Genomic DNA, 21,388 nt, shown 5'->3' with positions numbered 1-21,388 from the left:
AGTAAAACCCAGAAAATGCTAAATATGTTAAGCTATCTTTGATATTTAATGTGAAAAAAATACACAAGACTACAACCTGATTCTTACAGATATGACTTAACCTTTGCAATTCCTTTTTGGCAAGGAAAAAAAAAATCTCTAAAGGGAGAATGGCAACAATCTTGAGTGTCAGAGGTATTTTATTCAAGGGATGTTATCGTTCCGCTCTGCCTATAGTATTTAAATTTTAAAGGGTCTGTAATCAGTTTTTCGAGAGTTCAAACTTGTAATTTTAAAAGAATCGCCAACTTCCAACCACCTTTCCCATTGGGTTTCAGGTATAGCCCAAAAGAGTTTTCATCGGAACTTTTAAAATAGGGTGCTAGTATTCAGATTTCAGTTTTGTTTATTCACAGCTTAATTTGCATGAAAATACTGTCTTTCACTTTCAACGATGTTATCATATACCTTGCACACACTAATGGCAATAATTAAAAAGTACTCGAGTTTGGAGGCAGAAGTTCACTAATTTTGTTGAACTCATATAATTTCCCTGGGATTATTTTCTTCCATAAGAATGAAGTCATAAGACAAACTGTGAAATCCTGACCAGAGGAAAAGTAGTGTCGTGTAAGTGAACACTGGACAATGCCACTTTTCTATTTAAATAACAGAGAATAATAAAAACATGTAGCAGTTCAGGTCTCTGTATATAATTTAGGAATTAAATTAATTGATTTGTTCTCTATCTGGGTTAGCAAATCTAACAGAGTTACTTCTTAAATTTAAGATATTTGAGTGCTTGCCTTAACATGTCACATTCTAGAATTATAGATAAAACATTCTCAAAAATTATTAAAAAGCATTTAAAAATAGGTGGCTGGTTCTTTACACCAATAATTGACAGCATTGCCAATTTTCAGTAAATTATAAAACGTGACTGAAATGCTAACATGAAAGGCACAGATACCCATCGTGACTAAATGGTTAGTCAAAAAGAATCACACAAAAAAGGACATATCACATTCAACTTACAAAATGTCAAACATCCTGTTGGATGTATTTAAGGAATATCAAATACTGGACATGTAATAGAGAATTTGCTAAATAAATATGTTACAATGACAAATACCTTAGACGACTATTTTGATTTTTTTTTTAACCTGGTACTTCTGCTGAAAAAAATGAAACAAAACAAAACAAAACAAAAAAACAAATCCAAAACAAAACAAAAACCCCTCTGAAACCAAAAAACAAAACCAACAATGTTCTAGTAGGAAAAAGCCAAAATGAAGATTTCTGCCTAAGAAATTTCTGCAAAAATAGGAACATGAAAATTTTACTTAAATTCCCGTGCTTCTAGTAATATTTATTTTTTCACTTCTCTTTTCACGTTTAGTTGGCTATCAAGATTTGGTGTTGCTTCATAGCAAATCCACTGAATTTATTAATTCCAAATGTCTAATCTTATGTCTAGGCCCTGGTGACTATGTTCAAAGCTATTTTAAACTTTCTGGCTTTACAACCGCCTTTTTCTATTTTATCAGATATATGTTCATCTGGCTAGCATTTCCTTTTTAGAAAAATACCCTTACCCTTTGCCACAGTGATCTTGTTCAGTCCTGGTGGCTAGAATGAACTTCGTTCCCCACTACCTCAGGTATGTATCATCCAGGTTGTTCAAACACAGTATTCCATCCCACCAGCCCCAGAAGAAAACTGAATCCTGATGACATCACTGGTACTCCTGGATCCCCTATGCCAGACAGTTCCAGATCCATTCCATTTCTTGGACTCCCTGGGTAAATAAATCTTTTTTTGGCTTAGGCTAGCTTGAGTTGGATTTATGTTATATGTAAGAAAACTAATTTAAATGTACTGTTTACTTCTATTTTATTTCCTACTTTCACTATTAATGTCCTATAATTCCATCACATTACAGGTCAATAACAAACTTTATGTCAAAACCATTAAGGAAATTAGTGAACAAGATATTTTTCCTGTTCTTCAGGCATCATATTTCTCGTATTTCCTACAGTTTAATTAATAAAAATTGCATGCATTCGTTTATGTGTGTATTCATATAAAAACATATGCATTAAAAAAACTAATGAAATTCAAAAAGTACAAGAAAATATTCAATGTAAAGTAAATCTTTGTCCCATCTCCAACACTCAGTACTACAAATCCCCTCCTGAGATTAGTAGTCACCTGTTTGTTGTATATACTTCCAGAAATTATATGTGAATATATAAGCAGACATGTATATTTACAACTATGTGTGTAAATATATGTATATTATATATACATATTTATATATGTATAAATACATGTATAAGTAAACCTATTTACAATATTGATGGGATTGTTTATACACTGTTACAAACTTTGTTTTAAATTTAAAAAATATTTTGCTATTTTGCTTCCTATTTAAAAACAAATCTTTTACCCCAACCCATATATTGCACTTACTAGTTACATTCCCTCCTTCCCTTCCAACCGCCCCCCCCCCCCACCATCGCCTCAAGTGAAACATTTCAATGAATTTGGGCTCATCATTTTCAAGGATATTTTATACTTTCACTATATGGCTATGTACTTTATAGATAATCTATCTTCAAGAAACAGAATATTTCCATTACTCTAAAATGTTCCCTTGTGTACCAATATAGTCAATGCTTTCCTTTTACACCCAGTCCCTGGCAAGCACTTACGATTTTTAGCCCTGTAGTTTTGCCTTTTCTAGAATGTCACATAAACAGAATCATATAGTAGGCAGCTTTTTGAATTCGGCTTCTTTCACTTAATGCTTTTGAGCTTTTGAGCATTACACATACCAACAGTTCATTCCTTTATATCACTGAGTATGGATGTACCACAATCTATATATCCATTCACCAGTTGATGGACATTTGGGTTGTTTCCAGTTTGGAGCAATTATTAATAAAGCTGCTATAAACATCAGCATATAGTCATTTTGTGCAACTATACCTTCATTTCTCTTAGGTAAGTACCAAAGAATGGAAATGCTGGGTCTTATGGTAAATGTGTATAATGTGTTTATATACTTTATATAAAATTATATACATTGTAAAGAAACTGCCAAACTTGCTGCCTAAATCGATGTAACTTTAAAGCATCTGTGTTTAACTATAATAGCAATGCCATTTGTTGAATGCCTACTATAGATTGGGGCATTGTATCAAATGCTTGAAATCTATGGTCTAGCCCCACAATCCACCTATGAGATAACTCCTATTATCCCTGGCGATAAAACTGAAGTTCATGAATATTAAGCAGCTTGCAAAACTATAATATTCTGGTATATACATTATGTAAATACATGTAAACACTTAACATATATGTTTACACATACACATATATCTGCTAAGTCAATCTATATTCTCAAGAACATACGACAGATGACAAAAAGTATTTAAGAATTTGAAAAATAATACCAACGTGTAGGTTCACAAGCACTTGGTAATTTTGTTTTTTAAAGGTTTTATTTACATTTTTTGAGAGAGAGAGAGTGTGAACAGGGGAGGGGCAGAGAGAAGAACAGACCAATTCCAAAAAGGCTCCACACCATCAGTGCGGAGCCTGATATGCTAACTGTGAGATCATGAACTGAGCCGAAATCAAGAGCTGGATGCTTAACTGAATGAATCACCCCGGTGCCCCAGGGTTGGTTAATTTCCATGTGTCATAGCCACACTTGCAGGGAAAAGGACAGCAGAGATGTACTATATACTCTTGAGCATGCTGCCTTTTTAAGTATCTCTCAAGCCTTTCCACATATAATTGCTCTTTTTGTTCTTTATTCTAATTCCTCCAAAACGACACCTAAGTTTTTCTTAAACTTCCACCCAAGTCCTGCTCAAGGTAAAAATGCAGGAAACTTGATGCTATACTTCTGATCATTATGTGCATCATTTGCATTGAGTTTTGATCCATACAATGTTTGGATCAAGTGTACAAGACAAGGAGTCTTGTAACTGGGAGTCATGTGTGTATTTAGTTTTGGTAATGGGACCAACTGTGAGTCAAGACTATTATTTAGTCTTTAGCTGGATCTTTTGCTTCTCAAACTGTTTCTGGTTCATCTCTCCCTAATACTAGTAACATTCTGCTGTTTACTCCACCAAAATTTACCTATACAAACCTCTGTCTTGACTAAAACATGGTTTCCTAAATCCACTAATTTTACCATTATAACAAAAAGTATTTTTAAGCATATATCATCACAATTATATTTTTTAAACTCTCTAAACAAATTTTATAAACTGATCACCAAATTTCATTGAATCTAATATGCTACTGATTTTATTATTTCTTTTATTTTCCCCCTTCATTTTATTTTAGAGAGAGAGAGAACGTGTGCATGAGGGTGAAAAAGGGGCAGAGGGAGATAGACAGAATCTCATAGGGGGCTCAGTCTCATGATGGTGAGATCATGACCTGAGCTGAAGTCAAGAGTATGCTTAACCAACTGGGCCACCCTGGCACCCCTAAGATGCTGATTTTAAAACACCATAATTTTATGCAGAAAAATCATGCCAATAATACTTACAAGGCACCATGTATTGTAACAAGCATACAGCAATGTTTAAATGTGAAATTATTTTTTTAAATGTTTTATTTTTTTTTAAAGTAGGTTCTATGCCCAACGTGGGGCTTGGACTCATGACCCTGAGATCAAGTCCCTGAAGATCAAGAGTTTCATGCTCTACTGACTGAGCCAGCCAGGCGTCCCAAAATGTGAAATGATTTTTTTTAATGTTTATTTATTTTTGAGAGACAGAGACAGACAGAGCATAAGTTGGGGAGGAGCAGACAGACAGAGACACAGAATCCAAAGCAAGCTCCAGGCTCTGAGCTGTCAGCGCAGGGCCAGATGCGGGGCTCGAACTCACAAACCGTGAGATCTTAACCTGAGACTTAACCTTAAGTCAGAAGCTTAACGACTGAGCCACCCAGGCGCCCCAATGTGAAATGATTTTCAACCTAATATATTTCCTTCCTCTAAAACAATAAGATTATCTCCTGAGCAATAGCAAAATATCTTTTTCTGGACGGTGGCACGTGTTTTAAGTTTTTTCGCATCTCCTCACTCCATTCACACACAATAGCCATACCTTGTCTATCATGAGTAGAATTCTCTATTAAATAAAAAGAACTGCAACATTCTTGATTCTTTCTTTTGTTTTCTGTATAGGAAAACTTGAAATTTTCATTGAAATCGCCAATGGTGTACTCCAGAATTCATATGTCCTCCATCTACCTTTGATACTTATTCCCAACATGTAAAGGGTATTGCTTAAAGCACGTGTGAGAAGCAGCTAAACTAATTCTAGGTGAAACAATGGAATCAAATCATCATCTGATAATAGTTATCGATAATAATAAAAGTTTACAGGGGCGCCTGGGTGGCGCAGTCAGTTAAGCATCCGACTTCAGCCAGGTCACGATTTCGCGGTCTGGGAGTTTGAGCCCCGCGTCGGGCTCTGGGCTGATGGCTCAGAGCCTGGAGCCTGTTTCCGATTCTGTGTCTCCCTCTCTCTCTGCCCCTCCCCTGTTCGTGCTCTGTCTCTCTCTGTCCCAAAAATAAATAAACGTTGAAAAAAAAATTAAAAAAAAATAATAAAAGTTTACAAAACGATCAGTGTGTGTTTTACATCTTTAGTCTTCTCACTATACCTTTTTTCTTGGACCATTATATTTTTTTCATTCATTTCCAGTTTTATTGAGATATAATTTCAATATGTAATGTTATATATTGACATATAACATTGTGTTAGTTTTAGGTGCACAACATAATGATTTGACGTATGCATATATTGCATATATTGTGAAATGGTTACCACAATAAACTTAGTTATCATCCATCAGCTCACATAGTTACACATTTTTTTTCTTGTGATGGGAACTTTTAAGATTTACTCTCTTAGCAACTTAAAAATTTTTTAATGTTTATTTGTTTTTGAGAGAGAGAAAGAGAGAGACAGAGCACAAGTGGGGGAGGAGGAGAAGGAGGGAGAGAGAGAGAGAGAGAGAGAGAGAGAGAGAGAGAGAGAGAGAGAGAGAGAGAATCTGAAGCAGGCTGCAGGTTCTGAGTTGTCAGCACACACCGCGATGCGGAGCTTGAACTCACAAAGTGTGAGATCATGACCTGAGCAGAAGTCAGACTCTTAACCAACTGAGCCACTCAGGCATCCCTCGTAACAACTTTTAAATATGACACAGTACTATTAACTTTAGTTACCATGCTGTACATTACATTGCCAGAATTTATTTACCTTAAGTGAGTGAAAAACAAGTTGGTTAACCAATGTTAGGGTTAGTCTTAGAATTAAATGGCTCATTCTAAAACTACATTTTGAGCAATGCCATCTAAATAGAACAACAATTTATACTGTTATCATATTAGAAATGAACTGAATTGTTTTCTTGGAGTCTTATCTAGTACCTTAAAATGACAGACAAAGAAAAGACTACAGTATTCCCATCACTGAACGCTATTTGTATGGATATTGTGGAGAAACCACTTTTATCTTACTTCAAAATCTTGTTATGTTTTGTTTGAATGTGCTTTTAATAGTAACAGTCTGATATAGTTAAGCCTTCCTTTGGTAACTCCAAGACCATTAATGGTAACCTGTTTTTATCAGAGAACAGAGGCATTTGATCTTATGTGTGATACCTGCTAAATAAAGAAAGATACGGTACAAATTAAATCACAGAACCAAATAATTTTAGACCTGAAAAGGATCTTACTTTACAGGTGAGAAAATTTTTGTTAACATATGTTTAGGGAAACATTTGGAAATTGTCCAAGGTTTCATAGTTGGTGAGAAGGAAAGTTGGAACCAGAATAAAGTATCCAGAAAATGTTGCTTATTCTACCATTCAAGACTACATTTCAATATGGCGTAATTTAATATGTATGTTAATTGTTTTAATAGAATTTTTTATAATCATGGATATATAAACTGTGTTACAGTATTAAACACATTTGTAAGGAATGTAATTATCTATGTTCAAATAACACATCAAATTAGAAAATTGCTTAACAATAGGACTATAGCCATCCTAGTATTTGACTTTTTAAACCTCAGAAGCAGGGTAAGAACCTATTAAAGAAAAATAACTAAAAACCTTGCAAAAAAGTATCTAAAAAAAAAGCTACTATCAAAAGGCTAAAAATGACTGGATTTCAATTATACCTCCCCTTCATAGGAAAACGGATTTCTCACCACGTATATTACCATAGTGCAATGCTCTTTAAAGACTATTCCAATGAGGTAATATTATGTCCCTATGAAATGCCTTTCAGACCAAGGATGATCAGTTTCCAGACTCAAAAGCAGTCATATCTGCACTGTCTAGTGATGTATGCTCTGACATGAGGAAGGGAAGAAAACAGTTTGTAATGGAAGCAGAAGTCAAAAACATTCATAGGCAGACAACGATCCATGAGCAGTGAGCTGAGTCTGCGAAACAGAGAAGGGAGGTAAAGAGAAGTATGCCAGAAACAGAGTGCAGCACAGTGACTAAGAGTAAAGCTGGGTTTGGCTACCAGCAAGCAGTTCTATGACTCTGAATTAGGGCCTCTGATAAAGGTAAAATGGTAAAATGGTGGTGATAATACCCATCTCACATGACTATTAGATAATGATAAAATGAGATAATTTACCATACGATAGAGCCATATCAAAGTGAACAAGTATGTAAGCTGTACAATAGACACTATTGAACTTTAGGTATAAAATTATTGGGGAAATAACTGAAGTCAATACGAAATAGCACTGTACCAAGTAATAGGTCAATAAGGTGAGAAGGATCGGGCTTTAAGTACAAGTTCAAGTCATGTGGTAGTCTGCAGTATGATCATTAAAGTCCAGATATTAAATATTTTAGACTTGTAGGCCATATAGTCTCACTTGCAACTACTCAACTGTTTTTGTAGTGTGAAAGCAGCCACAGACAATATATAAATGAACAGGCAACACTGTGTTCCAATAAAACTTTATCTACAGAAACAGTCAGCCGGTTTAGTGGTCATAGTTTGCTGATTATGGATCTAGTGTCAGAGAGTACAGGTTTACATAGTGCCTAGAATACCTATTGTTCTATATAAGCTTTTGGTTAATGTTGTTAGATACCTGAAAAAGTGAAGTATCTGTCTAGAATGAAAAGTTGCTGAAGGCAATGAAACAAAGCATTTGAAATCCACAGTTCAACAGGTTCTTCAGGGCATATAATAATAGGAGGAAAAAAGAAGTTAATAGTGGTTCATGGCAACCATGTGCTTGCACAGTAACACTGCAGTATGGCAGGAAATCACCTTGTCTGGGAGGCATCATTTCACTTATTACATAGAAAGCAAAGCAAACAAATAAAAAACCTTGTAGCTTTGAATTGTATTTTGCTTGATGTTAATATAATTTCTAAAGCATTCTTTTTATTAGCTTTTGTATGGCATATCTTTTTTATAGCTTGTTAACGTCAATGTTTTTTATATGCCTAGGTTTAGAAGTGACTATTGTAAACAGCATATATTTTTTTTTCCAGTCTAACATTCTTCGTCTTTTAACTGGAATATTTGATCCTTTTACATTTAATGTCACCATCAATAAATTAGGGTTTCAATATGTAATCCTATTATGTTCTTTTTGTCCTGTTACTTCTCTTACTTTTTTGTATCACCTTTCTTTGCTATCTTTTGGATTGATTCTTTTATTACCACCCCATTTCCCCCTCTTTAATTTCAATGTTATACCATCCTTTACATTCTTTGAATGGTTATCCCAGGAACTACAAGATAAAAGTTTGACTTATCAAAAACCTAATTTAATACTTCTTGACAATGAGAGGACCTAAATCCCTTTACCTCTATTTATTCCTAATTTATTTGTTACTGTTTATTCTTAATGTGTTCTAATTTATCTAGATTTAAACCTCAACCAACATAATTAACTTTTTGTTTTGAGTCAATGTGCATTTAAATTTGTGACTTTTCTTTTGTGTTTTATTCTTTCCTCGTTGGAAGGTCCCTTATGGAATCATGTTCCTCTGTCTAAACAACAGCTCTTAAAGTTTACTATAAAGCAAATGACCCACTCAATTTTTAGTTGTCTGAAAACGTGTTCATTTCATGTTCTTTGAAGATATTCATGTTGAGTATATGATTCTAAATTAGGAACTATTTTCTTTCAGCACATTGAAAGCATTATTCCAATGTCTCCTGACTTCCACTGCTCTGTTGAGAAGTCATCTGTGTCACTGTTGCTCATTTAAAAGTAATCTTTTTGGCTACTATTATGAATGTGTCTTTGATGTTAGAATTCTTCTATTTCATTATGATGTGACTAGGTATGTATTTCTTATCTTGCTGTCAAAGAATATCTTTCATCAGTTTTACAAAAATCTCAGTCATTTTCTGTTCTAACACTGCTTTTCCAGGATTGTCTGTATTCTCTCCTTTTGGGAATCCATTTAAATGTTTGTTGGACTACCTTACTCTATATTTCTTAATTTTTGTTTTGTCTACTGGTTTTGTATTATAGGTAATTTTTCAGATGTATTCCAATTCATATGTCTTCCAGCTCCCTAATTCTTTCTTTGGCTGTATATATAATCTGACAATTACCTAGAGTGTCTTACTTAAAAAAATTTTTTTGAACTTGCACGTGATTCTTTTTCAGATTTGCATGGTTATTTTCTAGAAAAAGCTCTTGGTTTTATTCATGGTTGTGATTCATACTCTAGTTATAAACTTCATTGAAGCATTTTGAACAAAATATTCTATATTCTTTAGAAGACTTTGTTTAGTGAGTTTGTGTGTTTGTGAGGGTGTGTGTATGTGTTCTTTTTTGGTTCTGTCTGTTGTGACTGTCACTTGTGAGGTTTTTCTTCCTCATGTACTTGATTGATCTTTGGTTGTGAGTTCATGTTTTCTTGGTAATAACTTATGGGATCTTCCTGGACTAAATTAGGGATGCCTTCCTCTGAATAGGACTTGTGCCTGTTTCATCAGGGATCCATGACAGACAATTCCTAGGTAAAGTTCAAGAAGCCTACAATAATGCCAGAGTTTCTGGCTCAGCTCTTTAGCCTTGCTGATGGTCTAGAAATTGGGATCCCAACTGAAGATGAAAGTACCTCCATAGATGTTTGCCCTGGTATAGCTGTAGACCATCTGTTTGCTTACTAATGGAGAGGGGTTTGTCTCTGGTTCTACTCTCAATTTTTTGTGAAGTAAAGTCTTTTAAAGGTTTCCTTTATTTTTGTGAGTCTAGCAATGCATTAAAGTATCTTTTCCAGGACCTGCTAGGTTAACAGCAAAAGAGTCCCCACAGTATCTTCTGGCCACACTGCAGGAAGGAGAAGTGTATATTGAAATTTTAACACATATTGTACCATCACAAATGGACCAATATGTTTTTATAATTTAATGTTTAGAATTCTTACATTTGGTATATTACTGGATTTATTTACTTTGTAATATTCTTCACCTGCTTTTAAGCAGAAATGATTCAAAGAAGGTTTCAGGTTGCATTTGCAAGCCTTTCTCTGAAAAGAGCCCACTGAAGGGCTGTCTACTCTAAAATACAAATACATGAAAAATAAAAATAAAATTTGGATATAGTCATCCTAACAATATTTTTCACTTTTAACATTGTTTTATGGAAGTACTAAAGATGTAAAGATTGTCTACATAAAAATTTTGATCAGATGGTTAAGAGCATCATGAAATAAACTTCCAATATCATCATTTTTAGCTCTGTAATTTGTGTGATATTATTATTGTTTCTTTGAATTCTTGTCTTTTTTTAAAGATTTTATTTTTAAGTAATCTCTACACCAAATGCGGGACTCAAACCCACAATCCCAAGATCAAGAGCTGCATGCATCACTAACTGAGAGAGCCAGGTGCCCCATGCCTTCCTGTCTTATAATAACAGTTTCCTTTGCTCTACAATAATATAATGTAAGAAATAAAACTACTGGGGCACCTGGGTGGCTCAGTTGGTTAAGCAACTGACTCTTGGTTTCAGCTCAGGTCATGATTTCATGGTTTGTGAGTTTCAGCCTGTGTCAGGCTCTGCGCTGACAGTGGGAAGCCTGCTTGGGATTCTGTCTTCCTCTCTCTCAGTCCTTCCCCTGCTTGCTCTCTCTCTCAAAAATAAATAAATAAACACTGAAAAATTTTAAAACTATTTAGGGACGCCTAAATTGCTCAGGCAGTTAAGCATCAGACTTCAGCTCAGGTTATAATCTCACGGTTCCTGAGTTTGAACCCCACGTGGGACTGTCTACTGTAAGCAGAGCCTCCTTCAGATCCTTTGTCCACACCTGCCCCCACCCCCCTTCTGTCCCCAGTTCTTCTCCTGCTCCTGCATGCAAGTGCCCTCTCTCTCTCTCAAAACTAAATATATTCTTTAAAAAAGAATTAAAACCATTTAAACAATTAAATTTTTTTTAAATCTTTATTTTTGAGAGAGAGAGAGAGAGAGAGAGAGAGAGAGAGAGAGAGAGAGAGACAGTGTGCAGGCAGGGAAGGGGCAGAGAGAGAAGGAGACAGAATCCAAAGCAGGCTCTAAGTTCTGAGCTGTCAGCACAGAGCCCGATGCGGGGCTCGAACTGATGAACCACGAGATCATGACCTGAGCTGAAGTTGGACACTTAACCGACTGAGCCACCCAGGTGCCCCTAAAACAATTTAATGGTCAGAATCACTACAGCAGTTAGCACAGTTCAGTTGAGTGATAAAGTGACTGTGTCCTAAACTTGTCATGTGTCTGATTGCCAATACTGCCACATATTCTAATTTAACATATAGTTATAGGTGTTTATAGTCTAACTTTTTTAAAGGGGGAAAGCATAGATAAGTAATTATCTAACTGACAAAATGTTGACAAATAGAAATTGAGACATTCTCCGTAACTGCCTTTAACAATGTGAATCCTTTAGGAAAAAAAAAAAAAAAAACCCTCTTGGTTTTTAAAATTATAAATAAAAGTGTTAGAAGCAGAATTTGAACTCAGAACTCTTGACTACCAGTTCAGCAAATAACCCTAAGTCTGTGCATTAACTGCGTTGCCAACCTCTTCAACTTGAAACATGCCATGATATCCTATTGTGATGACTCCAGAAATGACACAGTTTACTCCAATTATTAGCTCTTTTTCCATTCACTATCATTTATTGGGAAAACTTCTTTGTATTTTTATTTTTAGTGTATGATAGAATTTACTTTTTAAGACAAATCATTTAACACATTTGTCTGGAACTATTTCTTTGTCCATGGATTCAGACTGTGGAGGCTTTATCTTTTCTGTTGAATGAACTCTATCTCAGAAGATATTACCTTGAACTAAGATTTGTTGCTAGTTAGATCCATTGAGATGTCTGGTCTCTGAGACTTGTTGACTACACCTCTGAAAGTCATTTATACTAATATATGTGAAACCACTGATCACTTCACTGGCTTCACTAATAATCTGTCCACCATTTAATGAGATTTGCCTCTTTTAACATTTAGAAAACAGGTTAATCATGTCATATTTATCATCTAGAGAGAATCCCTATTAAATTATTGAATTTCTGTCTACCACACTACTTATTCCTGAGATCATTTCCTCAGGAAAAAAATTACATGCAAGAAAACACTTAAAGCATCAGCTGGAATGTGAGTTTCCCCAAAAAGTTCATTCTCCTTTCTCATGGCATGATACATTCCTTTCACTAAGCTTGCTTTCTCTTGTACTACCTAAGAACATGAGCACACAGAGAAAATTAAATTCTTATTTAAACCGAAGAAGCAAACATTTCCCAAAATGACAATATTCTCCTCCTTTCCACTTGAGTCGTAAACATTTCTCTACATGCCAGTGCCCTCCTATTTAGTTAGAATTTTAGTCAGCAGTATTTTGTTTATTTGTTCAGGATCATGTATTTTTTTTTTTTTTTTACATCTATAATATACTTCATCACCTGAACACCTGCTGAACTAAACTTGTCTTGCCAGCAAAAAAATTTTGAAATTATGCAATCTGCAATTCAGTCCATGGCAAGCACTTGGGTAGAATTTCTATACCTTTCAACATACCTAACAACAATTAAAGAACTGCCTGCACAGAAATATTGCCAACTGAGAAGTGAAGCGAGATTAATCAAGTGAACTTGACTAACATTTTAGCTAAGGACTTTTCAGATACTCCCATTAAATAAGTGCCATAATCATTGTCTATCAAATTAACTTTGACATTAATCTAAAATTTTATGGATGTATTAAAAGGAAATTGGTATGATTATATGATCTTTAATTAATAAAAATAAAATTTTCATTCATCAAGTTTTCCTATATAGGCTACAAAGGAAATGTAAAAGAGTATGGAAAGGTCATGATAACTGGGAAACAAACACATTCTTGAAGAAAGGAACACATTTTAATAAGGTGTATTTTAAATGGAAATTTTTATAGGAGACAAACATATTTAAACATGTCAGAATCACTACAGCAGTTAGCACAGTTCAGCTGACTGATAAAGTGACTGTGTCCTAAACTTGTCATGTGTCTGATTGCCAGTACTGCCACATATTCTAATTTAACGTATAGTTATAGGTGTTTATAGTCTAACTTTTTTAAAGGGGGAAAGCATAGATAAGTAATTAACTAACTGACCAAATGCTGACAAATAGAAATTGAGACATTCTCCATAACTGCCTTTAACAATGTGAATCCTTTAACAATGTAAATGTTAATATATAACTATCAAAAGTTGTAACTATAAAAAACATAAATATAAAACTTTATAACCAAGGCTACATGAAAGATATTTTTACTGAAATAGTTCATAACTAAATAAGAGTACTAAAAGAAATCAGATAAAAGAAATGTCAATTTATAAATCTCTAATCTGTGAGACCATTTTACTAAGGTTTCTATGACTAGCCCAGTAAATTTCCTGTTCATTTATTATAAAAATCAATAAGAAATAATTGAAGTTACCTGAATTAAAAATTTTTTAAAAGACCAAAATACAGTTTAAAGAAAAACAGACCAAGAAAGATTTCATAAATTAAAGATTTTCTTAAATACCTTAAGTTGACATACAGACATTAAGAAAAACAACTAGGTTTTTTTTTTCCCCAGTTTTTAGTTTTCAACCAAAGGAAGAAAAACTGCTAAGCCAACGGAAGAAGGAGTGACTTAATTTCTGGTAACCAATATATGTAATAATAATTAAAACAAAATATCTGTGTATGAATGTGGAATTATTTAGGAGTTGTGTCTAAGCATGTGAAAAGCATAAGAAAAGAGAATTCCCTGTTTCCTTTTGGATGCTGCAGACAACAGCAACACAGCCTAGGGCACACTGCTGCGGATTTTAACTGTTGTATGGAACTACTCAAAATGCTTTTGATCCATTTTATCTTGCAAGTTAGCAAAGAAATGTTGCAATAAGAAACACCAACAAAGATCTGAAAAAGTTAAGCTCTGGATTACCATATTGTGTTCTCCTGCCATTCAATGCTTCATACAAAGGCAGTGGTGTTCAAAGTAAGAAAAAAAGTGGAGGGAGAAAGAAAAAAGAGAAACTGGTCTCAGAAAGTGCAAAGCACAAAGTAAATAATATTCTTCTACATCCCTTCTTTTTCACAGATTGGATGTTAAAAGAGTTGCAGCAATTAGGCTTTTGTTAATTACCAGCTGTTGAAACAGATGTGTTGACTATCCTTATTAGTCAACAGCTGGGTGAGGAGAACAATTGATGCTCCCTAAAACCAACAGCCAGCTGCTCTGCAGTAATTATCTCCAATTAATAATACAGGTGATAAAGGCAAAAAGCTCCTATCCCTCTGTTTCAATCTCTTTGGCAGTTTCAATAACTATGGCTTTATCATTACACAGTAATAGAGAATACATTTATTACAACAAGTAAGGTTGTATATTAGAGTTGCATTAACTCTATGGTAGTTTCCATTATGCAATTTCTGAAAAAGGAATCAGAGAAGTACTAAAAGTAGAAGCAGACATTCTGTAGGCTTTTATTTATCATATTTCAAATGTCATGCCAACTTACTTCTCTAGTACTAACAATAATAGCTAAGCACTTAAGTTCTTTGAAAAAGAGAAGCATAACTAAAATCTGTTCTTTTTGATTTCCAGGTGTTTTCGCTGATCATGTTTTATATTCAGTTCACTGAAGCAACATATTTCCTCTCGGTATGCCTAAATATCAGTGTCTTGTTCCCTAGCTTACATTTCCTAGGTGACTGGTAGAAGCAATTTTACCAAACCCAAAAAGAATTTCATAGCAGTAAATATTATTTTATGTATACAAAGAGATTAGCAAAGTAAACAAGCAGGAAAACAAAAAATAAAACCACATTTTATTTTAGACAGCATTTTCTGATACATAATATTCAAGTTCCTAATTACAATGATGTTAAAAAAGAAGTATCACAATGGAGCGTAATAATAAAACAGCAATAATTACATGTATAAAAATTGCTTTTGCTATTTTCTATTGTTATATGTTCATATTAAAATTTCACTTAAAAGAAATGTAAAACAAGGATTTAAACAAGCCAGGCATCCATCTCTGTGCTACAAAAGAGGTATCTACAAGAATTTACAACCATATCTATTCACTAATTAGAGAACACTTAAAGACACTGCCTTTCTGAAAACAAGGATTAGAGCTGGATGAATACACCCCTTTCACAAACCTTCCTCATGTCTCTGTTGGGTCATCATAAGCAGCTTGTTCTCCCAGCGTTGAATAGAAAAGCCTACCGATTATCAGTTCTGAACGCCTCAGTTAGGCATCAGGACAATTAATAGGGACAGAAACTTTAAACAACATGTAAATAAATCATTTCACCAAAAGAGGTTGTAATAAAAAAAAATAATTAACAAAAGCAAACTTTCTAAATCAATATTGTTTAGATTGCCTCTTGGGCACTATGCTCTCTGAAATGAAAAATCGAAAGCTAGAAAACTACCACATTCTATGAAATTATGTCTCCCAAAATAGGAAATTTCAACATTTATGTAATTACAAACAAGAGAGATAAGCAGATTACCAAAAAAGTTATGCATTTCTATGAAACCAACTTCCCATGAGAATCTGTAACATTTAAAATTCTATAATTTCTAAGGAATCTCCTGATATACAGAAGCTAGCAAAATATGTAAACAGAAGAACAAACTATTAGCTTTTATGTTTGAAAATTTATATTAGGCCATAGAGTTTATTCTGTGATTTCTCAATTCTAAGAGGAGACCTAATTTCTCAGCATAGTAGCAATAAAAGCAAATCACTTCTACCCTGATATTGGAACAGTCTTTTCCCTGAGCACTACTCGGGAATACTAGAAAGTCACACACAAAAAATGGAATAGCAGCTGATCATGCTTTTCTCTTCAATGTGGAAAGGAAAAGGTGTGGTTACCATCTAACAAGCCCATCCTGTTTTGTTAACCATGCAAAGCAGCCATGGCTACTACTGAAGCAAGGGGGCTGTCCTCTCACTATAGCTTAGGTGACCTTTCAACAGTGGATGCTTGAGATATCTCATTTTCACACCAATTTCAAAACATTTCAATTTAAGAGTTTTACTGTATAATTTGGTTACCTGGGATGAACGTTTGCATTTTCTCATCAATTAACCTATATTCAACATGCCTGTCCTACTTTGCTCATTGGCAGACTCCTTAACTTCCTCTCTGTTAAGTCTTTCACATCTTCCCCCAAAGACCATTCTTTTTCCTATGCTTCACTTCACCTTGTTTATGTATCTATAGCATTCATCTAATTACATTTGTATTTTTTTGTATATTTATTTCCCTAGTAGATGATAAATTTCTTTTCCTTTTTGTATTCTCCTTTTGTATTCTTATATAGTATATAAGGTTTCATTAAACATTTCAGTGAATAAATATAAATGTTTAAAAATAACAGATGTCTGTGGTTATTGTTGAAAAAGTAAATTTTTATAAGTACCTGTATAGTTCATATCAAACAAATATTATTTATTTAATCTAGGTTGACTCACCATGTATATCCATGAATAGGAAAATCTATCCTTTTAACCAAAATAATCCACTTGGCTTTACTGATTCTCATATTCAAGACACTAATTCCAATTTATATCACCTCATAATTAGGGCGCCTGGGTGGCTCAGTTGGTTAAGTATCTGACTTCAGCTCAAGTCATGACCTCCAGGTCCAGGAGTTCAAGCCCGCATCAGGCTCTCAAGCCCTGCATCAAGCTCTGTGCTGACAGCTCAGAGCCTGGAGCCTGCTTCGAATTCTGTGTCTCCCTCTTTCTGCCCCTACCCCACTCACACACTGTCTTTCTCTCAAATATAAACATTCAAAAAATTAAAAAAAAAAAGAGACCATCTGTGGTTATTGTTTTAAAAGTAAATTTTTATTAGTATTTGTATAGGTCATATTATACAAATATGTTATTTAATCTAGGTTGATTTATCATGTATATCCATGAATAGGAAAATCTATCCTTTTAAATCAAAATAATCAACTTGGCTTTACTGATTCTCATATTCAGGGACACTAAATCAAATTTATATCACCTCATAATTGATATACCTAATAGATAAAGGAAGAACTTTAAAAGTCAAAATAAGATTTTTTTAAACCTACATGTTTCTCACCTACCATTTCTACAGTTTACTTGGAATAGTTTAAAACTGTAGTATCATGCCATATTTTTTATTTTTCTTGTTATTTGTAACATACTTTGAGAATCCTTCCTCAAAACATCACAATTAAAATTATCTAATCACTGCTTTAAAATTATTTATGAATTAGGGGCGCCTGGGTGGCTCAGCTGGTTAAGCATCTGACTTGGGCTCAGCTCATGATCTCACTGTTCGCGAGTTCAAGCTCCACGTCAGGCTCTGTGCTGACAGCTCAGAGCCTGGAATCTGCTTCAGATTCTGTCCCTGTCTCTCTGCCCCTTCACACCCCCCCTCTTAAATATAAAATAAAACATAAAAAAAATTTTTTTAAGTTCTTTATAAATTTTAAGGTATACTGGATTCCACTGATTCTTATGCCTGGTATTTCCCTCTTTTGAGATCTGTTTTACTTTTTTTTGGCTATAATAATTCTTCAAGTAATCTCCCAGAATGTATAAATAGGTACTTTCTCAGCTATACTTGTCAAAAAGCAAAAGTCTTTGTTTTGCCCTCTTGTGTAAATGTTATTTTGGCTAGATACAGGGTCTTTAAATTGCAGTATTTTCCTGGAAGATTTATAAACATAGTTGCATTATACTACCTTCCAGTACTGCAATGAGAAATTGAATGCCAGTATGATGCTCTTTCCTTTTCAAATAATCAACTTTATATTAGAAAAGGTGCAATGTTTTCTCTTTATCATTAGATTATTTTACCTAGAAATGTCTATGTATTTAATATATGTGTGTGTGTATATATATGTGTATATATATATATTTACATACGTAAGCATGTAGTTTTAGAAATTTATTCCCTCCAGTCCTTGTTATATTATTTTTATTTTGGTAACTTGAGTTTTTTTTCAGTTCAAGTCAGTTTTTTTTTAAATTTTTTCTTTGAAGGTGGTTTCTCTTTCACCTACCCCTTTCACTTCTACAGTTACTCTTGTTTTCACATACTAAGTTTTGTCTATCATTTCACTCCATTTCTTTGTATTTTTGCTTAGTGTTTCTCTCTTTATTTTTCCCAGATCACTAGATGTTTGTCCTGACCACTGTTATTCAAATCACCTTCTATATATTTTTTAAATGTTGGTCTATTTTGATCACCCTTTCAAAACATCTCCTTGACTCTTCATAAGAAGTCTTATTTCAATTAAAATATTTTCTACTTGCAATAAAATAGCCTCAATTGGACCCAGTTGTATGGTAGAGTGTGGCCTTTGAAAGCAACCAAACTCTCTGAGTTACACAAGGAGTCTCAAGCCTGTTCATATCAGTTGGTATGGATTCCTTTAGCACATTTAAAAACTGGCATATTTGGATAGTGGTGATAAGCAAGAGCGAGTAATAAGTAGTTTCTTCATTGGGCAGATCTGCATGTTTCTCTTAGAGCACATCATTAACTGGACAGAGAGATCTTCTCAAGGTAAGAGGACCTACTAGAGCTCAGGTAGTCAGGGCAAAACAGCCTTTATCTCATCATTTCTTTCCCTATTATTCATTCAAACTTTTCAAAGTTGTATTTGTTTTCTTTTTATACAAGTGGCATATAGTCCTCCTTCTAAATCAAAATATTGACTCTATAGGGAGTTAGTATTGGTTCTGCAGTGTTTGCTGTCCTCATCAGTGTATACCAAGTATAATCTTTGTTTCACTTTCAATAGCCCACTCTACTTTTACATCAGTTTCCCATGGCTCACCACCCATTTTGTGAAACTCCTCCCTGGATGTAATAAAGTTCCAGTTTTCGACAATGAGTACAGAAGTTGGGGGAAAGCACAAATTCATATAATAGTCCAAAAGTAGGGCTAAAGTAACACTGGTTTTAGTATCTGATGGATATAGCATAGATGACTTGCCTCCTAAGTTGCTACTTTTTCCCCTGCCCACTAATGTTAGCAACCATGATTTGTGCTTCACAATCATGTACTATCCAACACTGCATTACTCATAGTACAGTGACAAGTTCAACATAAGTACGTGGTCACTGTTCAAGTTATCAGTTCACCTTTGACTTTTTCTGTGCGTTAACAGTTGCGCTTTGAATCAACATGGTGCTGGCTTAATGTTTAGCATTGTAAATATTATGACCATGCTTTCTAAGAGTTCAGATAATGAAAATGAGAATGATGATGATACCAATGCCAGAATGACCCACACATCACCAAAAATGAGGGCTTAATGGAAGGACACATACAACTTGATTAGGGAGATAAATAATCAAAACAGAACATATTGCAAAATATGGAGAGAAGAATTTGGGGTTGGGAATGCGAGAGAGGAGATATGAAAGTACATATAGAAACTGAATCTCCCAACTCTCAATGAAATAAAAAAGTGTTTCCAAATTAACCAAAAGAGTATGTATGTATGTATCTATGTATGTATGCATTTTTATCTCCCGAAATTACATTAATAATAGTAGCTGTTGAATTATCCTGGGTTTACCACACAGAACACATATTACTGTATTGTTTCCTTGACTGTTCTATGAAACTGAGTATATTTATACATCTTGTCTCACAGGTTGTAAATAAAATGTCTTATGGAAAAACACAAAAGAAAATTTCTTTTTATTTTTTATTTTTATTTTAGAGAGAGCAAGAGAGAGAGCATGATAGAGTGGGCATGCACGTACATGAGCGGGGGAGAGGCAGAGGGAGAGAGAGAATCTTAAGCAGGTTTCATACTCAGTGCAGAGCCCGATGTGGGGCTCAATCCCACAACCCTGGGATTATAACCTGAGCTGAAATCAAGAGTTGGATGCTCAACCCAGGTGCCCAAGAAATTTATGATAGGAGATATACTGGCCCCTTACATTGTAAAGCCGATTCTGTTAGCATTTAATAGCAATCATGCTTTCTAATAAATGATGTGAGCACTTAGTATAAGTGCTATAATAAGTGTATAATAATAGTGTAAGTGCTATTATAAGTGTATAATAAATGATGTGAGCACTTAGTAACATTCATACCTCTAACATTCATGTATATCAAGTGATATGCCAAATTACAGCAGTGAAAATCATTCCCTGTATCTTTTAGGTACTTGGATTTGTAAAATGGGTTTACAAATTCTTCTTGATTTCTATGAGAGTTTAAATTGTAGAAAATATAAAATAGATTGTTGATATCTTGTCCAAATGTAAACTAGATTTTTCTCAGTTTTAGCTGGATATTGGACAGTGCAAATGTAAATTTGTATAGTTTTACACTTGATCTTAGCCAAAAGGCCGAGAAGCGATGTAAATTTGTATAGTTTTCATTTAATCTACAAACTTGTTATCAAAAAGAAAAAAAAAGAAAGGATCTCACCTGCTAAATATCCTACACACCTTACATACAACACTTCTAGAAAGGAGTGTGATTTGCTTACCAATGATATTGAGGCTTTTATAATGAAAGTGTTCACTTTTCAAGGTTTCTCAAAACATGCAAAATTATTTAATGAGATTTTTTACTTCATAGAAATGGAGGTAGAGGCCCCTTTAGATATGTGTCAATGATGGCTACCATTGTTGCTGGCCATAGAAAAGATATTAAAATGTTGGCCTGTCATAAAATTATATTTTCAAAGCACAGGACAACAAGAATGTCCTTCTTTAATCTGGAAACACATTGAGGATAAGAAATTTATATGCTTTTCTATAAAATTTAATGATCTCTGAAAAAGCCATTCTAGGAAGAATG

At 34.1% G+C, this 21,388-nt stretch overlaps 1 protein-coding gene across 8 annotated transcripts in view; it reads right to left on the bottom strand.

The window, feature by feature from the left end:
* The window catches only part of MIPOL1 (mirror-image polydactyly 1), a 305,849-nt gene that overhangs the window by 112,416 nt on the left and 172,045 nt on the right, over positions 1–21,388 (bottom strand). The window lies entirely within an intron of this gene.

Source organism: Felis catus, chromosome B3 (genome assembly GCF_018350175.1).
Source record: "Felis catus isolate Fca126 chromosome B3, F.catus_Fca126_mat1.0, whole genome shotgun sequence".
Lineage (NCBI taxonomy): Eukaryota > Metazoa > Chordata > Mammalia > Carnivora > Felidae > Felis > Felis catus.
Note: the sequence above shows the minus strand (reverse complement) of the source record. Positions and strands in the feature narration are given on the sequence as shown.